This window comes from Ambystoma mexicanum, chromosome 2q, assembly GCF_040938575.1.
Source record: "Ambystoma mexicanum isolate Mex_15411 chromosome 2q, UKY_AmexF1_1, whole genome shotgun sequence".
Taxonomy (NCBI): Eukaryota; Metazoa; Chordata; class Amphibia; order Caudata; family Ambystomatidae; genus Ambystoma; species Ambystoma mexicanum.
In genome coordinates, this window is record NC_090924.1 from 1,471,547,226 (window position 1) to 1,471,573,356 (window position 26,131).

The window sequence follows — 26,131 nt, forward strand, 5'->3', positions numbered from 1 at the left end:
CTTTCCTTTGTCTTGAAATTTATGAAGGTCACCAAAATGTGTCTTGCCTTGGCCCCTAAGTGTTTTCCAAACCCAAAGGCGTTGTCAATGTCACTCAAGTAGATGGTGCCAAAGTGAAAACTTTCCTTACATATTTGAATGACCAGGGAAATCAAATCTTCATTACCAGATCTTCCACACCAACCAATCTAATATTCTTTGCCCTCAGCTTCATTTCCAAATCTATGTGCATTTCTTTCTCTTTATGTAAATCTGCCTGCAATGTCTGTGCTCATTGATAATGACGATTTTTCTAGATCCGTCACTCTGCCATCAAGTTGGCAAGTTTTCAAGTTGAGATCAGCCATAGATAGTTTAACCTCATTGACCTCCTGGGCCACCTGTAGAAGAATTTTGTAGACATCCTGTATGTTAGGAGTGTCGCCCATTTCCAGAATCTGCCTGTGTTTTTTTGAAGCAGGGTTCTCAGCCTCTTCTATCTTCTTCTTTGTGTTCATAATATCATAAAATATCTTCAGGGAGAGGCCCAGGAGCTGCTGGACTAGGCTGCTACTTCACTGCTCACCATTCCGGAATTCTCGAGATGCAATCTCCTTCCCTCTCTCATAATAACGGGGCCTGGATTGGCACCCCCACATGTGTGAGAATGTACAGGGGAGGCTTTGAACAGGCCACCCTAGAAACTGCACCGCACTTGCATACTCAGGGGGGGGGGCTGTGGAGAGGCCACCCTAGAAACTGAACAGCACTTGCTTACTCATGGGGGCTGTGGAGAGGCCAACCTAGAAACTGCACCGCACTTGCTTACTCAGGAAAGGCTGTGGAGAGTCCAACCCTAGAAACTGCACAGCACTTGCTTACTCATGGGAGGCTGTGGAGAGTCCACCCTAGAAATGGCACAGCACTTGCATACTCACGGGATGCTGTGGAGAGGCCAACCTAGAAACTAAACAGCACTTGCTTACTCAGGGGGGCTGTGGAAAGGCCAACCTAGAAACTGCACAGCACTTGCACACTCAGGGGGTAATTCATAGAATTCAGCGCTCAAGTGGCACATGCGGCTGGCGCACAGTGTGCGTGTGAGGCACTTTGCACCAGCCACGTGCGCCAAAATTTCCACGCACAGCGTATTCATGGATTTTAACATCCATAACCAGCCGTGGCACAGAGTGGCGCAGCGACCCTGCAGCAGCACCAGTTATGCCGCAAACCCCTCCCTGTGCACCATGAACAGTGCACAAATCCCGTACATGACGCACAGGCCAGTGAAGCAGCATACAGCCCCCCAACCATGAATGCGAGTGGGGTATGTGTATTACGGGGATGCGCAGGGAGAATCACACGCAATTGGCCCATTGCTAGCGGGCTACGTGTATTTCGGGGGTGTGTGGGAAGTTATACACGCGATTGGCCCTGTGCGAGTGGGGTACGTGTATTACGGGGGTGCACGGGAAGTTATACACACGATTCGCCTTGTGTGAGCGGGGTACGTGTATTTCGGGGGTGCGCGGGGAGAATCCCACACGATAGGACCTGTGCGAGCGGGGTATGTGTATTTCGGGGGTGCGTGGGAAGTTTCATATGCGATTGGACCTGTGCGAGCGGGGTACATATATTTCGGGGGTGCGCGGGGAGAATCACACGTGATAGGGCCTGTGTGAGTGGGGTACGTGTATTACGGGGGTACGCGGGAAGTTCTACATGCGATTGGCCCTGTGCGAGTGGGGTGTGTGTTTTTCGGGGGTGCGCAAGAAGTTATACACTCAATTAGCCCTGTGCGAGCGGGCTAGCTGTATTACGGGGGTGCGCGGGAAGTTCTACAAGCAATTGGCCTTGTGCGAGCGGGGTACGTGTATTTCGGGGGTGCGCGGGAAGTTTCACACGTGATTGGGCCTGTGCGAGTGGGGTACGTGTATTACGGGGTTCGCGGGAAGTTCTACATGCAATTGGCCTTGTGCAAGCGGGGTACGTATATTTCGGGGGTGCGCGGGAAGTTTCACACGCGATTGGCCCTGTGCGAGCAGGGTACGTGTATATCGGGGGTGCGTGGGAAGTTCTACATGCTATTGGCCTTGTGCGAGCGGGATACGGGTATTTTGGGGTTTCACACGTGATTGGCCTTGTGCAAGCGGGGTACGTGTATTCCGGGGGTGCGCAGGAAATTTCACACGCGATTGGCACTGTGCGAGCAGGGTACGTGTATTTTGGGGGTGCGCAGGAAGTTTTACACGCAATTGGCCTTGTGCGAAAGGGGTACGTGTATTTCGGGGGTGCATGGGAAGTTTCACAAGCGATTGTTCTTGTGCAAGCGGGGTACGTGTATTTTGGGGGTGCACGGGAAGTTTCACACACGATTGGCCCTGTGGAAGCAGGGTACGTGTATTTTGGGGGTGCGCTGGAAGTTCTACACGCGATTGGCCTTGTGCGAGTGGGGTATGTGTATTCGGGGGTGAGCGGGATGTTTCACATGCGATTGTTCTTGTGCAAGCAGGGTATGTGTATTACGGGGGTGCGCGGGAAGTTTCACACGCGATTGGCCCTTTGTGACCGGGTACGTGTATTTCAGGGGTGCGTGGGAAGTTCTACATGTGATTGGCCTTGTGCAAGTGGGGTACGTTTATTTCTGGGGTGCGCGGGAAGTTTCACACACGACTGGCCTTGTGCGAGCGGGGTACGTGTATTTCGGTCTGCGCGGGAACTTTCACATGCAATTGGCCCTGTGCGAGCATGGTACGTGTATTTCAGGGGTGCCCCAACGAATTGCCAGTGTGTGTCCTCCCAGGTGTGCCCTCTCCTCCCTCCCCAGGGCCTGCAGGCAGACCACGACACAGGGGAACACACTGCACCCCTGGCCATGCACCACGGGCAGCCCATCCACCCTGTCAAAGCCCCCCAGCCAGCCCACATGTCACCACGCACAAGTGAGCACTGACACATGTCCCCCAGCACCCCCACCCACCCACCCAGCATTGAGGGTCAGGCCCTGACTCATGTCTCCCAGCACCCCCATCCACCCAGCATTGCCGGACACTTGCCAGCAGACCCCGACTCATGTCCCCCAGCACCCCATCCACCCAGCATTGCCGGGCACCTGCCAGCAGGCCCCGACTCATGTCCCCTAGCACCCCCATCCACCCAGAATTGCCGGTCACCTGCCAGCAGACCCCGACTCATGTCCCCCAGCACCCCCACCCACCCAGCATTGACGGGCACCTGCCAGCAGGCCCGACTCATGTCCCCCAGCACCCCCATCCACCCAGAATTGCTGGGCACCTACCAGCAGGCCCCGACTCATGTCTCCCAGCACCCCCATCCACCCAGCATTGCCGGGCCCCTGCCAGCAGGCCCCAACTCATGTCCCCCAGCACCCCCATCCACCCAGCATTGCCGGGCACCTGCCAGCAGGCCCTGACTCATGTCCCCCAGCACCCCCATCCACCCAGCATTGCCAGGCACCTGCCAGCAGGCCCCGACTCATGTCCCCCCGCACCCCCATCCACCCAGCATTGCCAGGCACCTGCCAGCAGGCCCCGACTCATGTTCCCCAGCACCCCCATCCACCCAGAATTGCTGGGCACCTACCAGCAGGCCCCGACTCATGTCTCTCAGCACCCCCATCCACCCAGCATTGCCGGGCCCCTGCCAGCAGGCCCCAACTCATGTCCCCCAGCACCCCCATCCACCCAGCATTGCCGGGCACCTGCCAGCAGGCCCCGACTCATGTCCCCCCGCACCCCCATCCACCCAGCATTGCCAGGCACCTGCCAGCAGGCCCCGACTCATGTTCCCCAGCACCCCTATCCACCCAGCATTGCCGGGCACCTGCCAGCAGGCCCCGACTCATGTCCCCAGCACCGCCACCCACCCAGCATCGACGGGCACCTAGCAGCAGGCCCCGACTCAGGTCCCCCAGCACCCCCACCCAGCATTGAAGGTCAGGCCTCGACTCATGTCCCCCAGAACCCTCACCCACCCAGAATTGCTGGGCACCTGCCAGCAGGCCCCGACTCATGTCCCCCAGCACCCTCACCCACCCAGCATTGAAGGTCAGGCCCCGACTCATGTCCCCCAGCACCCCATCCACCCAGCATTGCCGAGCAGATGCCAGCAGGCCCCGACTCATGTCCCCCAGCACCCCATCCACCCAGCATTGACGGGCACCTGCCAGCAGGCCCGACTCATGTCCCCCAGCACCCCCATCCACCCAGAATTGCTGGGCACCTACCAGCAGGCCCCGACTCATGTCTCCCAGCACCCCCATCCACCCAGCATTGCCGGGCCCCTGCCAGCAGGCCCCGACTCAGGTCCCAGCACTCTCACCCACCCAGCATTGATGGGCACCTGCCAGCAGGCCCTGACTCATGTCCCCCAGCACCCCCATCCACCCAGCATTGCCAGGCACCTGCCAGCAGGCCCCGACTCATGTCCCCCAGCACCCCCATCCACCCAGCATTGCCGGGCACCTGCCAGCAGGCCCTGACTCATGTCCCCCAGCACCCCTATCCACCCAGCATTGCCGGGCACCTGCCAGCAGGCCCCGACTCATGTCCCCCAGCACCGCCACCCACCCAGCATTGACGGGCACCTGGCAGCAGGCCCCGACTCAGGTCCCCCAGCACCCCCACCCAGCATTGAAGGTCAGGCCTCGACTCATGTCCCCCAGAACCCTCACCCACCCAGAATTGCTGGGCACCTGCCAGCAGGCCCCGACTCATGTCCCCCAGCACCCCCATCCACCCAGCATTGCCGGGCACCTGCCAGCAGGCCCCGACTCATGTCCCTCAGCACCCCTATCCACCCAGCATTGCCGGGTACCTGCCAGCAGGCCCCGACTCATGTCCCCCAGCACCGCCACCCACCCAGCATTGACGGGCACCTGGCAGCAGGCCCCGACTCAGGTCCCCCAGCACCCCCACCCAGCATTGAAGGTCAGGCCTCGACTCATGTCCCCCAGAACCCTCACCCACCCAGCATTGAAGGTCAGGCCCCGACTCATGTCCCCCAGCACCCCCATCTACCCAGCATTGCCGAGCAGATGCCAGCAGGCCCCGACTCATGTCCCCCAGCACCCCCATCCACCCAGCATTGCCAGGCACCTGCCAGCAGGCCCCGACTCATGTCCCCCAGCACCCTCACCCACCCAGCATTGAAGGTCAGGCCCCGACTCATGTCCCCCAGCACCCCCATCTACCCAGCATTGCCGAGCAGATGCCAGCAGGCACCAACTCATGTCCCCCAGCACCCCCATCCACCCAGCATTGCCGGGCACCTGCCAACAGGCCCGACTCAGGTCCCCACCCATCATGTCATAAAGATGCACATTCATGGGCCTCATGTCCAACACAATCCCACAGCATGCCACCCCAGTCTTGAGACACAATCAAGTTTACCATCCACCCCACACTTAAAGGCCTATTTCTTGTCACACACCAAAAGTCAACTATGCACATCAACACATGTCCGTCACACACACACATACTGGGTGCCAGTGATTGTGTAAACCCACATTGTGACATGCGGTAAACCAAAGAGCAAATACCACACATGGAAGTAAGAAATCAAAATGTATTGTGCAAAAAAATATCAAAAAAGTTTCAAAGCATGTAAAGAATCAGAAACAAGGAAAAAAGGCATGTCCTAAAAAAAAAAAATAATAATGATGACACAATCCAAATGAATCCAAAATAAAGCTTGTCAAAAATCCTTGTCCAACAAAGTAAATCCAAAGGAAATCAAAATTCAAAAATCCATTGATCCATGGTGAGGGTAAAATATGTTTTTTTAAAAATCCACTGTCCAACGATGTACACATATTGCAACAAGGGTCCATGAGCCCACCACTATATAAAAAACCCTACCTAATTTACAACTATATACAAAAATGTGGGGCATTGTCCAAGCGTGCCAAAAGAAAAAAAAAGAGAAAGGAAACCTATCACTAACTAACTATATACAATGGCGGCGGGCAAGTCCTGCGGCTCACTCTGTGAGGTCTCGTAGGGATGCATCCATGGCCTGTTCCAACTCCCTGCAAGCACTCAGCCTGCCTCAACGCCCGACACATGGAGTATTCTGCCCTGACCATGGTGAGCCACGCCTCTTCCACCCGCCGCCGCTCCGCATCTATCCGCTGGCCCAACCGCAGCCACACGGAAGACACTCCCATTCCAGGGTCCTCCTGCCCTCTGGCCGATGCCTGCCCCTCTGATGTTCATGATCATTGCTCCCACCTACAGCCTGCTCCTGCTGCTGCTGCTGTCCATGTGCCCTGTCCGATGATGCCTGCACATCCTCCATCAGCTGGTCTCCAGTTGTTGGGGTGTCCACCCCTGCTGGACCGCCGACTCCCGACTGTGGCAGGGATGGGATCTCCACCAAGCTGGCTGTGTTGGTTGGGCCAGGTCCACAGAGGGCCCTGGTGGAATCTGGGCCGGAAGACGGCAGGGAGAACGACTGGCGCATAGTCTCCACAGAGGAGGAGAGGTCCGCCAGAGTGTGTGACACATGTAGGAACCCACCGACCATGGCCCCTCCCAACTGTGCCACGTTGCCATGCAGCTCTTCGTGATGGCGTGCGTGGTGCCTCCAGGAAGTACGCACATCATCACGAATGACATGCATGCGCAACATGACACCAATCAGGAGGGAGGCCATACGGTCATGGGACTCCTCGTCCGCAGGCAGTGGAGAGCCAGATGACGTGGGCCCCCCCCCCTACCTGTGGACGGGCCTCGGATGGGGCATCCCTGCTGGTGCATGGTGGTGCAGTCACAGGGACAGCGACATGCACAGGCCCCTCTGCGGCAACCTGTGCTGCTTCCTGACCCTGGCCCTGGACAGCACCACTTGCACCAGTGGTACTACCCCCACCAGGCCCCATGTGTGGCTCAGCAGCGGGCTCCTCGTCCTCTGTGGAGACCACCAACCTGGATGTCTCTACACCGTCTTCCACCATTACAAGCCCCTGTGGGTGCTCACCCGGCCCTTCTGCTACAGCCGTAGTGGCAGACACGGCACCAGTCCCCTCACTCCCGGATGATGGCAATTCCTGGGAGGGTGGCTGGGCCTTGCGTCGCCGCCCGGTGGAGGCATCCCCGCTACTTAGCTGCATAGCGCCGTCTCTGCCCTCTTCTTCACTCGACGCTGTGTAGAGGGAGACATAGAACACAAGCATCAGGGTACTGTACAATAGTCCCCTAGACAGGAAGCAATAACACATGAGTGGCACTGTCAAACGTCACTTCCATCCTGTCCCTCCACAACACATGGGTCAATGCAGGCAACACACATGCAGAAACAGGCACGGCGCATGCAATCAACATCAGCATCCATGTACAAGGGCCTCTATTGACATAAATGTTGCCTTAAAACTCACATGCATCATGGCTCATACTGATCCCATGCACACACATCACCGCAGGGTCATGCATCATGGCTCGTACACCACAGACACAGTGGATACAACGCTGACTAGACTGCATAAGTGAATCTACACATCGTCACGGACATGTGTCATGCATCCATGGCGTTTCAAAGTCACACACACACTTCTCAGACACACAGACATGTACACCATACATGTACATGAGAGCAGCACCCATCTCTCACCCCCATCCATGTCCAAAAACAGGGACAAGCATGCATTCATGTGTGAATCCCGCATGCTGATGCCCATGATGCTTTGGAACACATGCAGCATCCATGTGGTTCACGCATTACTGGTCTCGCATGCATTACCATGATGTCCCTGCACACACACATCCATACATGGCCTATGTTACACATACAGGCAAGTAGCTGACTACCAGCACACTGCAACATGCCCTGTTTCACACAGCAATGCATGGCCACTTACCGCTCGACTCCAGACGGGTCTTCCTCCGAAGGATCTGGGCATGGAGTGCTGGGTTTATGCGTTCCAGGACCCTCATCTGGGTGTTGGTCAGGCTGACCCGGCACCCCTCTGCATCCTCTGCCTTCATGAGGTGCCGGGCCTTGTTGAGGGTCCTGGACCTGAAGTCCTCCTAGCGCTTCCGGATGTGCTTGATGTCGCGGGTTGCCACCCCCTCCGCATTGATGGCAACCACTACATCCTCCCAGATCCTCTCCCGTCCTTCCTTGTCGGCGCGTGATGGTGTGAAGATGGCATCATAATGCCCCAGAACTTGCTCCACCAGGACACCAACTTCCTTCTCACTGAAGCTGGTTGCCCTCTGCCTCTCTGGCTGGGGGTCGCCAGTGGTCTCGGATGGTGTTTGCCCCACCATGGCGACCCCAGAGGCAGGTGTGGGTGGGCAACTGGGTCCTGGGCTGGGCTGTGGAGCGATGGTATCCCAGTCAGGAGTCTTCAGTTCCAGCAGGGGTGGTCACAGCAACTGCACCCCTGGCTGACGTGCAGGCATCAAATAGCAGGGCACGTGGGCAGCAGGCAGGCAGGCAGCAGCAGACGGCAGGTGGGAGCGTGCTCGGGGCTCTGGGGGGCAGTAATTCGGTCTTCAGGGCAGGAGCATGGTCTTCCATGTGTTGTTGCATGGCCAGCTTGATACGGAGTAATTTGGCACTTGAAAAAATTGCACGTCAGCGTGTGTGAATGCGTGTAATCCGAGGAAAGGGCCTACTCGCGTAAGTCACGCTACGCGTGCAGGCGTTTCCCACAGCATGGGTTAAAGGTGAGTGGGGCCAGCAGTTCGCTGTACGTGCCTTACGTGGAGACCGACGTGTGTTGCTACTTCGTGTTGTTTCGTGCGCCATCACAACTTCACAGCGGATCAAGGACGTATCTCTTCTTCTGGCAGGGGTATTGGCTACGTGTGTTTTTCATTATCACGCTAGTCAGACGGTGAGTCACCCACACTATTTTTCCCACTGCGAACGCCCCTGTGTATCGCACCCATTTTCAAGGTCATAGTAGCCTGCGTGTCCCACTCGTACGCGTTTTTCGTGTTACTGGGTGCCACCGCGTACTGCGGGAGGTTAATTCCATGCATGTAGAGCGCAGGGTTGTGTGCACGGTTTTACTGCAGTTTCGGGGTGCCTGAGCGTTGCGTGACCCGTCACTACATCACCGGGGTCACATACAGCCTTGCAGGTGCGGGGGGGCTGTTAACATCTTGCATCCCACCCCCTTCACCCCAATTGCCCAGGACAATTGTGGTATACACCTCCCATTGGCACTCCTCCATCTGTGCCGGCACTACTCCATCTGTGCTATGGTTGGGCGGCCACCAAAGGTGAGGGGCGCCTCAGCTGGGTGTCCTCCTCGTGGTGGGCGTGGTCAGGGACGTGGCCGGGGTGACCAGGGAGTAGGGGGACTCCAGGGTTTTCAGGGTGGCCACAGAGGGGGAAGAGGCAGGGGTGCGCCACTTGTGCACGATGTTGTGCACTGGGTCGGTGCAGTCATGCCACCACCCCCTGTGGTTCCGGGAGATGCAGCTTCTGCATCTGGCAAAGGCACCATGTAACCCGGCAGTCTGTTTCATCAACTGCCATGGGCCCATGGGTAGTGGTAACTGCAGGTGCAGCTGTGGACACCACCACCGAGGCTCAGGGTCTGCCAGCGCAGGCTGCGTTGGCACCTGAAGAGTCCTTGGAAGATTTCCAACAGAGCAGGAGGCAAACCGTAGGTGCACACAGGGCTGCCCTGACTGAGACACGTGTCCCTGGGGCAGTAATGTCATCTGCAGCCCCGACCAGCCGGGTGTTGGCAATTGCAGGGGCAGATGCAGCCAACAACACCCTGGTTGTGAGTCTACCAACCAGGACAGTCGCGGTCAATGACCCTGCCACAGCAAATGTTGTTGTGCAGGGTCCATTAGAGGGCACCCAGCTGCCACTGACGCAAGTCAGGCCTTTAGTCGTCCCTCCACCTGCCACTCCCACGGCTCAATCCACCGGTGCCACTGTCATACTGATCAGGGCAGCATTTACCAGCCAGGGTCTGCGCCACAATCCAAGAGGAGGAAGGTTGCACCTGCAGCACAGGCTGGGACCCCACACACAGCCACGACCTCCTGCATGTCGAGGAAGAAGCCTTTCTGCAACCAGGAACTGGACTTCCTCATTGACTACGTGCAGGACCACAGCCGTGACATGCTAGTGGGGCCTAATTGTCAGACTACGGCTGCCCACCGTGATACCCACTGGAAGCAAGTTGCGGAACATGTGAGTGCATTCAGCCATGAGGTGCGCACGGCGCAAGAGTGCAAAAAGCATTGGAATTACCTCAAACGCAACGCTAAGGCAAAGCATGCCTCAAATTACAACATGACTCTGGTGACAGGCCGTGGGCCGGCACCTGAGGAGGAAGACCTCACTCCGCACGAGTCACTTGTTGCGGAGTTCATACCACCTGAATCGGTCGAAGGAGTGGGAGAGATGCCGGACTTTGATGCCCAGTCCAGTGAGTGTTGCTGTGTGTTTATTGAGGACATGTGTGTTTTACTTGTGTGATGTGTTGTGCATGACTGCCACTACATGTATGTGCAAGTAATGCAATGCTTCACTGATGCATGGCTGCTCTGCAGGATGGTGGACATGTGGAGCAGACAGGGTCTGTCCACATCACCACACATGCTGGTCACCAGGATGCCCCTCCGGTCCATGTTCCAGCCCACTCGTCTTTCTGCATGTAGCCTGGAGGGACCTTGCCCTCAGCCCTGGGACTATGTCATAGCATGACTGACGTGCATGCGTCCTCTGCCTGCATGCGGGTACTCCACATAGGCATGCCCCTCAACCCCCCCTCTGCACCCCAATTTCACCTTTGCACTGGTCCACATCAATTTTGCCGTTAAGTACTTGCATGTTCATGCTTCCTGTCCACATGCTAACTTCCACCAGCCAACCTGCCAGACATATGCTATGTGGTACATCCTTGGTACTTGATGCAGGGTGTCTCACTTGGACTGTGCAGATGTCAGATTCTCCGCAGGGACATGAGTGGCCATTCATGCTCCATGTGCATTCCATGCATGCCCCTATGTGTCCTTGACTGGATGATCATTGTAGTACGTGTCCAGGGTGACCTAGATTACATGGCATTTCATCAGCCTTCCCATGGCCACTGTGGCTCAGTCCTGCGTCACACACATCTTTAGGGTGTGACAGTTTGTGTGGGTCACAGGCCTCAGCCTGTTTCATGCCCAATGATCTGTCCATATGGTGTAGTGTCTTCTTCACACGTGGGTGTACTCCGGAGGTTTCTTCATGTGTCCTGCTTACTATCCCATCATCATCTGCTGTGTTATCACTTGACTCACATGATGCAATTAATGCTAGTCAGCACTGTCTGTCAATACACAGGTCTATGGTCATTCTTTTTATACCATGCAAGGCATACCTGCATTTGCACTTGGGGGGAGGGCTGGTTTGCTTGTAGCCATGCTGCCCAATGCATGCACATTGCACGTGATGCCTTCACATTTTCTGATACACATCATGAAGTACTTGTACATGTAGATAGTGAGTAACATACACTTTTTCTGCACTGCATCAACCCACTTCTGAGCGATATAACACCTTTCTACATGCCTAATCACAGAAGCAATGTCAAGTTGACCCCGCATGCATGGCAGGTTCTCTTTTGTGTGTGACATGTCTGCTTCATGTGTTGGCTGTCTGTGTGATGTCTATGTGTGTGTGTGTTGTGTGCTTCTAACATGTGTAGTGACCTTTTTTTCCTCTACTTTTCAGGTGATGACGCAATGGAGCCAGAGGATGGTGTGGTCATGGCAGGCATAGGGTTGTTATCACTACAGCAAGCCGGCACAAGTGGGGGTCGTGGGGTGGTAGGCCATGAAAACCCACATGTGCTACACTCCATCTTGTCTTTGGCTGGCAATGAGTCCAGCCCTGATGACCACTCTGACGCCAATGTTGAGTTGGATGTGCATCAGGTCCATATATCAGGGGTGAGTGATTCTGATGTGGGCACTCCTCTGTCCACAACACCTGAACTGAGGGGTCAGACAGTGTTGGAACCTCTGCCTGCGGTGGATCTAGATGCAGGGTCACCCTCCACACCAGTCACTGATGTGCCTGGGCCATCACGTCGATGGGGGCATGTAGTCGTGCAGCTGCGGGCGGTGCCAACACAACGAGGACAACGCGGTGGCCGCTCGCTACCACAGTATCCTGAGTGGGAGCAAGACATGACTGCCAATGCTGAATGCCAGGGGGCAGCAATGGAGAACATCGCTGTGAGCATGGAGCGTGTGGCCCAATCCGAGCTCCCCCCTGCTAGGCAGATGCTTCTCCAGCATTGGGCGGCATGGTCCACGGCCCGCTCACTCAGGCTGGGCACGGTGGGCATGGTGGCCTCAGACAGGGCACGTCAGGCTGAAATGTCTCTGCGTCAAGCAATTGCTGCTCATGCAGAGGCACACATGGAGGCCCTGAGGTCCACTCTGGGTGTTGTCTTGATGTCCCAGAGGGCGGGGCCAGAGGAGAGGTTTGAGCAGCTTGAGCGTACCAACTTGGCTGAGCTACGTGCTTGCCAGGAGGTGCATCAGTTGTCCAGCCAGGCCTTGCAGGAAGAACTCTGTGTTACACTTGTTACCTTGCAAGAGGAAGCACGCGTATCACAGGAGGTTCTGCATGCAGACCTACGTGTCATCGCCACACAGAAGCAGGCTCACCCATTTGGCAGACTTGCTGCCAACGAGGGGCAAGCTGCGGCTAGGCGTGTTCAGGCTCCTGTGCCACGTCCTCCTTTCCAGGAAGAGCCAGACTCGGACAACGATGTATCTCCACATACGTCGGGCTGTGCAGGCGTTGAGCCTATGGAGGTTTTTTTTTTCCTCAACATCATCGCATGTGGGTGTTGAGCAGCACCCTGTACCTCCCCCCTCCTGGGTGCCTCCACCTCCAGGTCGTAAGTGGCCTTTTTTGATTTTTCTTTTAGTTTAGTTAGTCAACTTTCAATTTGATAGTTAGTTTAATTAGGTAATGTAGGCTTTTCATAGTTAGTCTAGTTAGTTAATATAGTTTAAAAATTGGTTGTCTATTGTGCTTTCATGTGACAGTGTGGTGCTTTGTGGCTTTTGAAAGCATCCACTGTCTGTTCCAGCTGGTCCCTTCAAGCTTGTCTCGTGTATGTGTTTGCAGCTTGGGGTCCTGACTCACATATGCCACTCCTGCTTCCCTTATCCATGGGCTTGCAAGGATGGTTCGGTGTTACAGCTTTGGACTGTCACAAGGCTTATTACACAAGGCTTTGGACTGTCATATCTGTGGCATGTCTGCTGCTGTACTACTTGTGTTGACACCCCTTGTGCGGATGATAGGGGTGATATTGACCACAGTTCTTCCTTTGATAGATGGGTGGTTTCATGATTCATGTGTACATTAATTGGTATACATTGTGTAGTATGTTTCTTATCTTTGCTGTACATGTGCTTGATGCAATTCATGCTGTAGACAGTGGCTAACACACTTTGCCTGTGAAAGTCGCACTGATGGAGTGATTTCTGATGTACGTCTCTGACATGGTCCAGTCATGAAATGCCTGAGGAGACACACACAGGGAAATTTCATGCATTAATCATGTGTTTTCTGCCCTTTCTGCATGGGGATGAGCCTCCAGACCACCTTTCCCAGCAGACATGGGCCATTGGACGTCTGGAAGATGGCCACGTTTGGTGGTGCAGACATGCGCATGTGTGCACAGGCAGTGCCACAGGGATTGCGCTCATACATCCTACAGAAGCCGACGTGTTTCAAGGAACTCCAGGCAAGGTGAGCAGCACAAGGGGGCCACACCGCAGCCAACTGTACAGCTGGCCAGTTGCACATGCATGCTAAGTAGCACCACTGACAGTGAGCTCGAACAGATATTGGTGTTGAAGCGCACAGTACAGCTAAGATGTGTTGGTGGACTAATGGCTAGTTGATCGGAAAGTTGTCAGGGGTACATGCAGGGGCAGTGGCACATATCCTCCGCTCCACCATGGTCCATTGAGGCAGTTGTATTAGCCATGTAGCGTTCCAAGACAGGGAAAGAAGCAGCTCACAGGAACAGACAGTGAGGGACAGACTTGTGTGCAGTGCATTTCATTTTCAGGTTGAAATTGCCATATGCACTACCTACTTTATTTAGGTTATGCTGGAACACAACTTGTACTGAAGTCATAACTTGCTAAATGCATCTAGCTGCTTACCCAGGGAACATTGGATGTTGTGTGAATCTTGACGCATTGGTCTTCCATTTGCCACGCACCCAGCGGCGCCTGACTTACTGCATTGACTGTGTATGAACCATCACGGTGGGAATGTCACGTATGGGTACGAAGCACCACACTAGATAGTTTGTTTGTGCAGTATTTTGTTACTTTGGGGCATGCATGGCGGTGTGTGTGTGTTATGGGCATGCACAGATTAGTGACTCTGGCTCTCTTTGCAGCATTGAACTGCTCATGTTACTGGACCTGAGAGTGTGCAGGCAGGAGGCGAGCACTCACCCCAGAGATAAGTTTCTCTTTGACTTCCATTTGAGTAATTTGGTACTATATGCATGATTTACACGTTTGGTCTGATAGTGTATTTGTTAATGTGATTCTTATGTTTTTGTACATTCCCTACTTTCCCTTGTCAATCCTACTCCCCTCTCCTGCCCCTCATTCCGGTTATCCAGGACCAATTCCTGTCCCAACTGCATATCCCTGACCCTCCTTCCCCACCAGGGTCTCAGAGACCTGTGTGAGGTTGACCTTTCAGGCACCCAGACAACGGTGGGGGTGGTTGGTTTGTGCCATTCCTGCACCTTTACACGGGAGCTGTGACAGTACACATCAGTTCGTGGTGCATCATTCTATATTATGTACCACACATGGTACACATCCTGTTGTGACATTGTTTTACTGTGCTACCTTGGTTGTTCCATCATTGTGCTAGTACTTGGCCTTTGTGATGTACTGCTACTTCAAGTCATCTACTGGAGGCTCTTCTGGTTTGTTTTGCTGCCTGCAGGCTTTTTGCTTGGCTTCTGTGTTTGCCTGCTTTGAGTTATCTTTGATTTTGTGTTTTTGCAAGTCAAGGTTGCCTCTGAGGGTGCTGTACACTTTTTACACGCAAGGTGGACGATGGAGACAGAGGGGAAGGGTGATCCTGTGGCCAGGTGAACTTCAAGGATGAAGGCTACATACCCCATGCGCAGTAGTTCAGTGGGTCATGGTGATATGTGAGGGAGGGGGGTATTTTGTTGTTGGACAGTTGCCTTGCCCCACAGTGTGATGGGCACCCTGACATTGTAATTGTGGTATCCTATGTACATGATGTATTCTTCTGGTCAATGGCTGTTCATGTGTTGTGTTTACCTTTCAGGTTTGAGGGTATAGTTGTGGTTTGACATGCTGGGGTGTACACATGGGCAATGTTCACATGTGATGAGGACACTGATGGTCACTTGATTGCACATGCATGTATTGAGTGCATGTCCCTACTGACACACACACTCGCGCTATGATCCACAACATGTACAACCACCCTTCCATGTCCACATGTGCACTCAGTTTGCCTTCTGGGGCCCACTGTGTCCCTGCAGCACATGATCTATGACCATTTGTGGATCCTATACATGTGTGATTTTTTATTTTATTTAGTTTGTCGTTTTCATGTGATGCTCAGGGAGTGCGTCACACACAATGACTGGTCACTATGCTGTGTGCTGAGCAGTGTGTTGCAGGAGATGGACACAGCACACATATTATGCAGTGTTTATTTTGCCATGCACAATGTGCATGTGTACAGGCATTCATTGTTATGTTCAAGCTACAACTGTTGTTATGCATTTGAGTATGACTTGCTTTCATCTGATTCCATGTCAGGCATCATTGTCTGACGCCACTTTTCATTTTTCACATGTCAATGTGTACATTATTGTTACTGTGTTGGTGTTTTGCTGTTGCTTGCCATGTCATGTTGTGGTTTTGGTGGCTTTGTGTGACATACCAGTGATTGTCATGGCCTGTTTTGCAGGTCTGTGTGATACACACCTTGCATGTGTACCTTTTGGTCACACAGGATTGGTTAGGTTTGAGTAGCTACGGATGCGCACAATGTGGCACTTCCATGGCAACATTCTCAGGGTGGTAAGGTTGTGACAGTTGACTGTCTCTTTTCATCATCGATTGTCACCTGGTATGTGCCAGGCCTGTGTGCACTCCGCAGGAGTGTGAGTTAAGGTGAAAAATGTGGCCACAAACTGGGTCCGGGCTGCCTCGCCACATCCCTATCCCCTCCCATGGGCAGCGCCTGTGCCTGTGGTTGGTGATATGGGGGCACCACCATGTCCACCGGTACGCCCTGCCGTGTTGCAACATTGTGCAGGACATATGCTGCCACAATGATCCTGCACACTACTGGGGGTGCATAGATTAGCTGCCCACCAGAGCGGTCAAGGGGGCGGAAGCAATATGGGCAGCGTTGTATCTTACCTGGGGTGGTGTGGTGGGGTTCCGGATTGGTGTCATCATGTGGTTGCTCAGAGGGTAGGCACTGTCCCCTGGAGAGGTGATAATAGTTGAGATTATTAGGGTTTGGGTATTTGTCTGTGTGTGACATGCATGCATGTGCAAGGGCATTTGTACTCACCTAGTAGCCATGTGTCGCCATGCTGCCCAGCTTCCAGGGTCCGGCTCAGGGCGGACATACTGTATATGAAACTGTCATGGGTGGAGCCAGGGTAGTTTGCATAGACAGAGGTGATGATTCCCTTGGCATCGCATACCACCTGCACAATGATGGAATGCAAGTGCTTGCGGTTTCGGAAGATGTGCTCAGTGGCCCTAGGTGGACGTAGGGCCACATGGGTGCGATCTATGGTATCGACCACTTTGGGGAACTGTGCCACCCTGTAAAAGTCCTGGACCACGGTTTGCCTTTCTGCGGGTGTTCTGAGCATGTATATGTGCCTGCGGACTGAGGGGAACGCAGTCATGATTGCCAACACCTGGTGTAGGCAGCGTGAATGCGTGTCCTGTGAGACCCCCCCACTATGGCAGTAGTCTGCTGAAATGACCCAGTGGCCAAAAAATGCAGGACATTGAGCACCTTCTGCAAGGGGCTCAATGACTGGGAGCAGAGGGTGGGGGATGTAAGGTCATCTTCCCACTCCCTGACCAGCTCTAGGATGATACGAGGTGGAAACCTATACCTGCCATAGACCTGGTCGTCAGGCATCCCAAAAAGGCTAGTCCGTGGTGAGAAAATGCGTGCCCTGGCTATTCTCCTCCTCCTGCGGTGTCCCACGTTCAGTGCTGCGACAAATGGGGCATTCATCGTAGCTGTATATACGTGTTTGTTGTTTGCGCGCACTTGTATACTGTGCGCGGGGACGCTTCCGCCTGCCTTCGTGTGGCGGACGCGTTGACACCTGTGCGCGTCTTTTTGCGTGAGCTTGTTTCCTGTATTCGATTCCATGAATACGAGTTGTTTCACCGGAGGACTTCCTCAGTTATGCCTTCTTTTTCACGCTTTGTTCCACATTCTGCATGTTACGCCCTGTGTCAGGGGCAGGTAGTACATTATAACTGTCAATTTCAGAAAACACATGAAGGAGCATGCGTTCAGTGCCTGTTTGGTTGTGGACTTCCTTTACTGTTGGTGGCTATTAATCTGCGCAAGAAGAGCTGAGTTAGTGGGAAAGTGTTTCCTGTGCACAATTCTTGATCTGAAAAAAAGTTAAAATCTCCTTACATTTCATTTAGAACGTCTGCAAAAAAGGCTGTACCTTACAGTGTCCATATGTATACAAGCAAGCCACTACATAACACCCTTTTCCTCTCTCACCCTTTAAGACATAAACCAAACGTAATCTTAGGAGCAAAGCAAATTACAAACACTACATTTTATGTTGCTAACGTTTCAAAGTTACTTTCATCTGTGAAGATTACTTAAAAACATGCTATATTATGTTTCACATTTTCACAAAACTGTTAATATATTTGAGAAAAAAAGCAAATGGAATATTTTTGCCATAGCTTCAATATTTTGTGGACGTCACTGCCCACCCCTAGTTATTCGATGGCTGAGGGTAGAGGGTGAGTTTTGTGTTTTGTTTTATTCCACTCTCCCTATTTGTATCTCTTACCACTCAATGCTCGGCCCTGTTAATTTTGCCCTGTTTCTTTCAATGGGAATCAATACCTCTGCTTGTCCCTGGTTATGTGTTTCTCTATGTGTTCAATGTCCACACCTACAGCACACATGCCAATATCTAGACTACCTCACAGTAACCCACAGTAACCCCAAGTCTAATAGCTTCAAGAGACAGAACTCTTCTTTAAACCCTCGCTGATTACCCTATAGGATCCAGTGACCAGAGCGAGCTTGAGTGATTACCCTATAGGATCCAGTGAGTAGAGCAAGGTTGAGTGATTACCCTATAGGATACAGTGAGTAGAGCATGCTTGAGTGATTACCCTATATGATCCAGTGAGCAGAGCGAGCTTGAGTGATTATCCTATAGGATCCAGTGAGTAGAGTGTGCTTGAGTGATTACCCTATAGGATCCAGTGAGTAGAGCGAGGTTGAACAGAGGAGGGAACCTTAATTGAATGTCTGAGAAGGAGACCCAGTCAAAGAGCACTAGTTTGCTTAAACTCACTATCCACATCACCATTGTAGCCCCTCAATGCTCACGCCAGAAAAATGCGACCTACTATAGAAAAAGGCCCAGCACACCTCTTGCAAGGAGAACAAGGTTCTTTCCAACAAAAATAAAGGTATTCCAGCAAAAAGCTCTGCTGCCACGGAATATTCTGGCGAAATCAACAGGAACAACACATTAAAAAGGCACAGAGCGCCAATGGCCGGTTGGTGCAACACAATACATAGGCTACCTGCTCCATAAGGGATGCCAGGCCATTGGTCCCAGCCCCTTCTGTCCATCTTCTTCCACGTGTGCTCCTCCTTGCACGTCAACAGGCACAAAGCTGCAGTTAATTGCTCATTATACAAAAAAACGATGCATTCTCTATTTCTAACCTAATGTGCACCGGGTACTGCAGATAAAGGCTAAGAGGATGCTTCGAGGTCACTGCAACTAACAAACCCCAACTCACTTCCAGATAAGTCAGTGCCCTTCCAAAGCTCCCCACCCTCATTTTAGGTGTGTTGTTTCCCCCTCCCGGCACCTCACAGCACAAATCACATGACCTAATGGTGAAGACAGCCTGTCCCAGTTTCTCATTATTTCTCATTGGTTGGGGGTCTAACAGCTTTATGTTCGGTGGTCTGGGATAGGCTGGTACCTTGGAATGCTGGGATCTTGGGACAGGGGAATCTGGGTGCTATTACTATTTATTACTTATCCTTCTCATGTGAACGCTTTTCACAGGGAGCTCTCAGCCCCCTTGTGGTCTTGCAGGGAGCATTCCTCCTAGGTTACGATGGCTGTCAACATCACACATTGAAAAGGTTATTAATCTCTGTGGCTCTAGGCTTTCTGATCGGTGCCCATGATACAACCTATTCCTGCATGCATACGCTAATATCTATGTTCGTGGTCTTGGCCGGTATAGCTGGTAGCAGTGCAGAGTTAAGCCACAAATTCAATATGGCTGCTATTATCTAAGATAATGTTTGATTCCCAGTGTACTCTAAATCCAAAACATGCACTGACCACTCCATCCGGTGACCCCTAACAACATCCCTGTACCCTCTGCAATCCACTATAACACACTTCTAGAACTCTGCCTCATCTGAAACGACTTAGGGGTCTGAAACGATCTTCCCCCCTACCCAACATTCCTCCCTTTCATTAACACCCCATTAACACACTCCCAGATTAGCCTTTCCTTTTCCCCCTTAATTATTCTTTCCCTTTCCAGTCTCTCAGCTTATGGTAGTGACCCTTCCTTTGGTACCCTTGCTCTACACGCAGACCGTATACTTTCCCCTGCTAGTGCATATTGCTCGGGGCTACATGTTATATATATATATATATATATATATATATATATATATATATATATATATATATATATATATACCCTACATCCCCTTCTAGGTTTACCCCGTGTTCTATGTAATTCTGGGGTTGGTGGGCGAATTGTGGTGGTGCCTGGGGGTTGAAGACGTTGCTCTATTTCATGTAACACAAGATAGACAGAACTGTGCGGTTACAAATTTATTCCTATTGGACTAGATCCCTACGTCTACATGAGTATCCCTGAAAAAAGGAATCTTTCTGTCCCTCGAAGTGACTGAAGATATCCCTGGGGAGCGCTGGTGTAATGACTTTTAAGATTGGAGGAAATGGGAAGGGGCAGCTCACATGGTCAGACTGGACCATAAAACGGTCTTAGGCACCAATGAAAAAAGGGCCAGCAGTTGCAAATGTATATTCAGTCCTTTAGTCACAGACTGTTTGAATAGTACCCAAGGGGTTGTTTTTTGTTCAAATGTAAACACATTGTGATATTTAAAGAATATTTATTCAGCAACAATGATCAAAACTACTAGCTGCATATTGAAGTAACTCCTCAAACTGGCCCACATTGACCAAAAAAGTGTCCCATTTTGACAGGCCTACACTAGCATTTTGCATTTTTGGGACGGTCATCGCCCTATAGGCCAGTCCAAGCCTGCCGGCTCATCCATAATGGGTGAGGGGGCATCCACGCACTGGCCACCTCACCCAGTATGTAGGAGCCGAGGAGCCAGCTCAGTGAAACACTTAGCCCTCCATCAGCTGCTTTTTCCAGCTGAGGGAGAGCTCCTGGGCTGGCTGAACTGTCAAAGGGAAACACTGTTTGCCTTTGGCAGTTCAGTTACCCAGCCGCACATGATCACTGAGCCATGCAATGCTGGGGCCATTTTGCTTCACCAGCCTTGCATAGCTCATTGGAAATGCTGGCTGGGGCACCGCATGTATGTAAGTGTGAGGGGGTGCACCTGCGCCTCCTCGCACATATGGGCAGAGCAACCTGGAGTGGGGCATTTTGGCAACCACGCGCAGGCCCCTGCAGAAGGTACGTTTATCGCGATTTATTTTTTATTTAAATGTGTATGGATGTGTGTTTGCTTGTGTTATGGGACTGTGGTGGGACTAGGATGGGCGGCAGCACTGGGATAGTGGTGGGAGAAGGGTGGGGAGAGCCCAGGGTCTGTACTGGGAGTAGGGTGCAGTGACGGCACGTAAAAGTTCATAGCGATTTCTACATACTGTCCATTTGGCAATTTTGGGGGGGCCCGACCTGCCCAACCATTGCTCAGGGGGGCCCAGGCCACTGATCTAGGGTGAGGGATAGACAAGAGGCTTGCCTTATCACTACTTTCCCACATTTCTTAAAGTATGTGCTCACTCTTTGGAAGTCGATTGTGAGCTTTATTCGTATTGCCTCCGAAGCTATGTGTCTTATTTCGTACTGATACTTAATCATTTCCAATTAAGTTTTTCTAAAAGTTTTGACAACATTACTCCCTTTCGTCGTCAGTCATTAAAAGAGTAGCTAAATTGATGTTTTTCTAAACCAAGCCCACTGCAGTTAGTAAGTCTAACACATAATAATACTGCAATGCCATTAATCTGGTTGCACGCATTCCAGCTGTGATAGCATTGAGGTCCTGCTTAGTGTAATTTGCTGGTTGTTTCACATCCCAGTGGACAATCTAAAGCCATTTGGCATTTTCCCGTGCTTGTATTCCAGGCACTAAACACAACACAAAGAATGTGTCTTCCTTGCTATTTGGTCTAATTTGATCTGGTATTTCCTTGAGCAGCTGTGATGAGTCTTGTGGATAATTGGACCTATGCTTCTGCAGAACTTGTCTTTCTTTTTCTGCTCTGGTACGATACAGGATATGGTGGTGGCACTGGAATCATTGTGGGGGCATCTGTCACTGGTGTGGTTGTAGCGGCGAGCAAGCCCTGGGATCCCACTTTCAGAAGCTCTTCTTGCATCACTAGGAGACCTGAGTGCAACGTGGTCAGCAAGCAAATGCCCCTCCGTGATGGCGGGAGGTGTAGGAATGCCTGCTGACCACAGACCCAGTAATTGTGCATCACTGTTGCTGTGCCTTTTCTAAGATCTCTAATGTACAGCACCTTGTTGCACCTACTATTGGCCCCACAAAAACACTCCCTTCATTATAAAAACAGAGTTCATATTCTTCCTGCTTGTGCACTTTCATTGGTTTTTCTACTACCATGTGTTCATTCCAGTACTGAGTGCATACGTCGTTTACCTTTGCAAGAACCTTTTCCCCAAATCCCACCAGTCCGCCTGCAAAGCAGCTCATTGTAGTCTACTGCCATCTGCTTGCCACAAACCTCACTCATTCCAGCTTTAGGTACGGTCTTTGCAAACACTGCGCACACTTGGGGTTTTGGGCATATTGCAGTTGACCTGGATCCATGATCTCGAGTCGCACGCTTCGTGCCATGAAAGTGCTCTGCAATCTGCACAAGGTCAGATGAACTAAACATTGAGCCTCCAACATCGGAGTTTCTTGCAGCATTAATACCTTGGGGGCTCCCGGCACGTGTGGTATCAAGGAACAGACATAACATCTTCCATTAACCCTCTTTTTCTCCACCAAGCTCATGTCTGCGTACCAACTATTGCTTAATTCTGGATGGTGCACATCTTCTATTGTATCTAAACCGAGCCCTCAGTACTCATCGTACTTGGCTCTTCTAACTTTTCTTTTAAAAACGTTTCGAAACAGTAACACGTGGCACACTAGAAGAGAAACTAAAATGTGCAATTATGTTGGAAAACACATTAGGAAATAATGAAACATAAGTAAATTAACCAACTTACCCATGTGTTGCTGGGTGACAGACGTATCATTAGCAGTTGCCTTAGTCTTTGTCTCAAGGATTGCGGCTGCAGGATTTTTCATTTCGGTCACTTTGTTTAATAGGGATGCATTGACAGCATTGGCATATGTTAAAGAACCATTAGCAATGTTTGCATTTCTTTTTCCCCCTTTTATATGTGTGCCCCATATAAAACTACATCCTAAATATAAACCTAGTCCAAACATAGAAATAGTGAATAAACCAGCTACTCAGTACATATTAGAGGTATACCTGGAGGAAAACACTGTTATAAGGGAGTATTCACAGAAACGAGAATGTTGCTTTTTATAAATGGAGTAGTTAGAACCGTGTTCATCCATTGCAAATCAGCGGAGAGAGAGAGTGAGAGAGAGAGAAAGGTAGAGAGTACACATTGCGTGCAAATAATGCGCAGCAGCATTTGTTTATCATGGAGGTAGATCATTTATAGGGTCCTCAGAAATAACATTAAAAATAAACCAGGAGGAGCCACCAGGGGGTGCAGAGATGTAGTGAACCATCTCTGTCGGTCTCCTCCTTATCAACTGAAAATGGACTTGAGCCACCCTTTTTTCCACCCATGAGTAATCTGACCTCCCTCATCCTGCCTGAGTCCCCAGAGCATTGAACGGGGCAAAACCCGAAGTGTCCAGCACCCCCATAAGCAGAGATACGTGCCGCATTAGCAGAGGATGAGCTCAGGAGTGCCGGACACTGCTCCTTGTCTCCACGCCAGAACTGCACAACCTATGTTAGCGTCGAGGCAGTGCTGCTGAGAGAGCTAGGAGCACAGCTGCTTATCCCCACAACCGACACCTGCGAGCTATACTGTCACCCGGAGAAAGGATCATGAGCACCCTCAGTGTCTGGGAAGACAACCCTCTTGCTCGCCACCTTACCGCCCCTCACGCCTTGGGGCCTGAAAAACTACCAATCCCTGTTGTTGAGGGAAACCCCCCCGACCACAACCCCCATGGAGTGCCGGGCTCAGTCCTTGAAACTCACCTCTTGGCCCCGGAGGCTCCACGCTCAGACCAACTTGATCTCCAAATCCTGCAGGACAATACATTGGAAAAAGCAGGAGTGGCAGGGCCTACCCCCACTCCAGACTGGAGCACCTGCCCCCCATACACCCCTCTATCACCACAGACAAGGCTGCAGGGGAAAATGGGGGAAACACGGAAACCCCTCCACTGAAAGAGATCTCAGCCCCCAAGTGCCCCATCGGGGGTGTAGCGCTGAATTGCCTTAAACTTCAACATTAACGGGAAGCAGGTGGCCCTCCCCCTCCAGACACTGGCTTGGACGATCATTGCCTCCCCGCCGGACTCTATACCTGTGCCCCCGGTTGGAGATTTACAGGAGCCTGCAACCCCACGTCAGGGCCTGGGGAGTGCAGCTGGACCCCGGCGTTTAAAATTAGGTGCACTGTCTGTTAGGGAGAATTCTCATAAATGTGCTAATTCCCTTCACCTTTGAGGCCCCCAGCAACTTTGCTGGATTTTGAGGACTTGATTTGTTTTACCTTGAAAGAGTGTGAGCCTTTTTTCCACTCTTTCATGTGTTTTGGTGTGTTTTTTTACATTTGTGTTCTCTGATTATGGAGTTTTAGATAACTCCATAGGCATCATCTTTTCATGTGTGTTACACAGCACCATCAGTGCAGTGACACAGGGATGTCTTTTAGACTTCCCAAAGGTTTAAGTACCTTCTCTGGGATAAACTACTGTTTTCCAGAGAATGTAAAGTGAAATTTACTTTACTAGTCTTTTCCAAATTCCTAAACCCATCACACACCATTTTACAATGGAGTGCTGGAGGGGTTACATAGTATCCCCTGTGTCTAACGACTCATGTAGCAGTCAAATGCTACCCTTTCCTATTGAAAAGGCTGGTGGCAGTGGTTTTACAACAAACTACTATGATTATTCCCGACCGCGAACACCGGTAGCTAAAAATCATGGGAGCCATGTTTTTCAAGATGGCACCTTAAGCCCCTTTGTTTAAACAGGTCTTGGTCTTCTTTTTCACCGTTTCCTTTTGGAAGAAGTGAAGACCGCCTCCGGCGTCTGTGTGTCTGGGGTGGGCAGGAAGTGAGGGAGGTGCCTGAAACTCTCTGTGCTTAGTCACCTAGGAGACCCAAATGCACTCTGACGTGATTGGCTGGCTGACTGTCCGGAAAGGACAACCACCCTGCTGGGTGAGGGACAGCTAGGCAGCAATGAAAGGGAGAGAACTGTTTAAAAGGCGAGTCTCTTGGAATGGAAAGCAGAGTCAACCACTGGAATGAAAGATTCAAAGAAGAGCGGAAGAGGACGGCTGCTGCAACTCCTGGACCGTTGGTTTGCCCGGTGAAGCCCTGCTGCAGGTCCGAATTGCCAAACTCCATCGACAGAGAAGCTTCTTCAAGGACAGCTTCTTCCTTTGAGTTGGTGGGACCAATCAACTCGTAAGATACCTGGATACCATTTTCAAGGCTGGTTAGGATTAACCAGGGAGAGGGACACCAGCTTGTGTTCTTGAATTTACAGCTACTTGAAACTGAAGTGACTCCATCTTGTTGGCTTTCTTCAATGTCCTCCCTCTTGTCCCCACGACTGAGGCTCAGGAACAACGAGATCTGCAGGACCTGCCAGGAACCACGACTTCATTAGCATTTGTTTCTTCATAATAAGGTACTGTGTCAACCCGATTGAGAGAACGCGACTCTTGCGGTGAAAGTTTGTGAAACTTTGCCAATTTACAGGCCTAATCAGCTTGTGACCCTACATATTATTCTTTTTCGCCTAATCTACTTTTGAGAACCTCTGCAAAGACTTTACCGTTTGATACCAGAACTGCTCTTTCCTATCCAGAACACTATCCTATTGACTTTGGCCTAGGCCTATTGACCTGAATTGAACTCTTCTGGTGAAGTAAAAATATTTGCACTGTCTAACAAGTATATGGGATCTATTCTACTTACCATGTTCCTTTTGCTGTAATTGAACTGATATTTTGCTCCTACTTCAGGGGAGATCAAACTGTCTCAAATCTTAGAGTTTTGTATTGGAGTGTATTAGTGTTTGGTATTAAGTTGACTCCTTCTAGTGAAATGGTTTCTAAATGAGTGTGTAACAAATTAATAGGTGTTTCACCAAGAAACCTTGAGTATAAGTGTCTACTTGAACCACTGTGATTGAAAGACCCCTGTGTAACCTCTTGTAGTGCTCACATTCACTCTTCAGATAAACCTGGCTGCTCAGCACGCTACCAAAAACTGTGTGGTACAGACTTATACCAAAGGTTGGTTTGACTTGCACTTGTAGTCCTAATTGTATGTGGTGGTCCCAGAGAGTACTGCATGTA

At 51.5% G+C, this 26,131-nt stretch overlaps 1 protein-coding gene across 1 annotated transcript in view; it reads right to left on the bottom strand.

Moving 5' to 3' along the window:
• Positions 1-26,131, bottom strand: part of LOC138568899 (vomeronasal type-2 receptor 26-like) — a 147,017-nt gene that overhangs the window by 10,456 nt on the left and 110,430 nt on the right. The window lies entirely within an intron of this gene.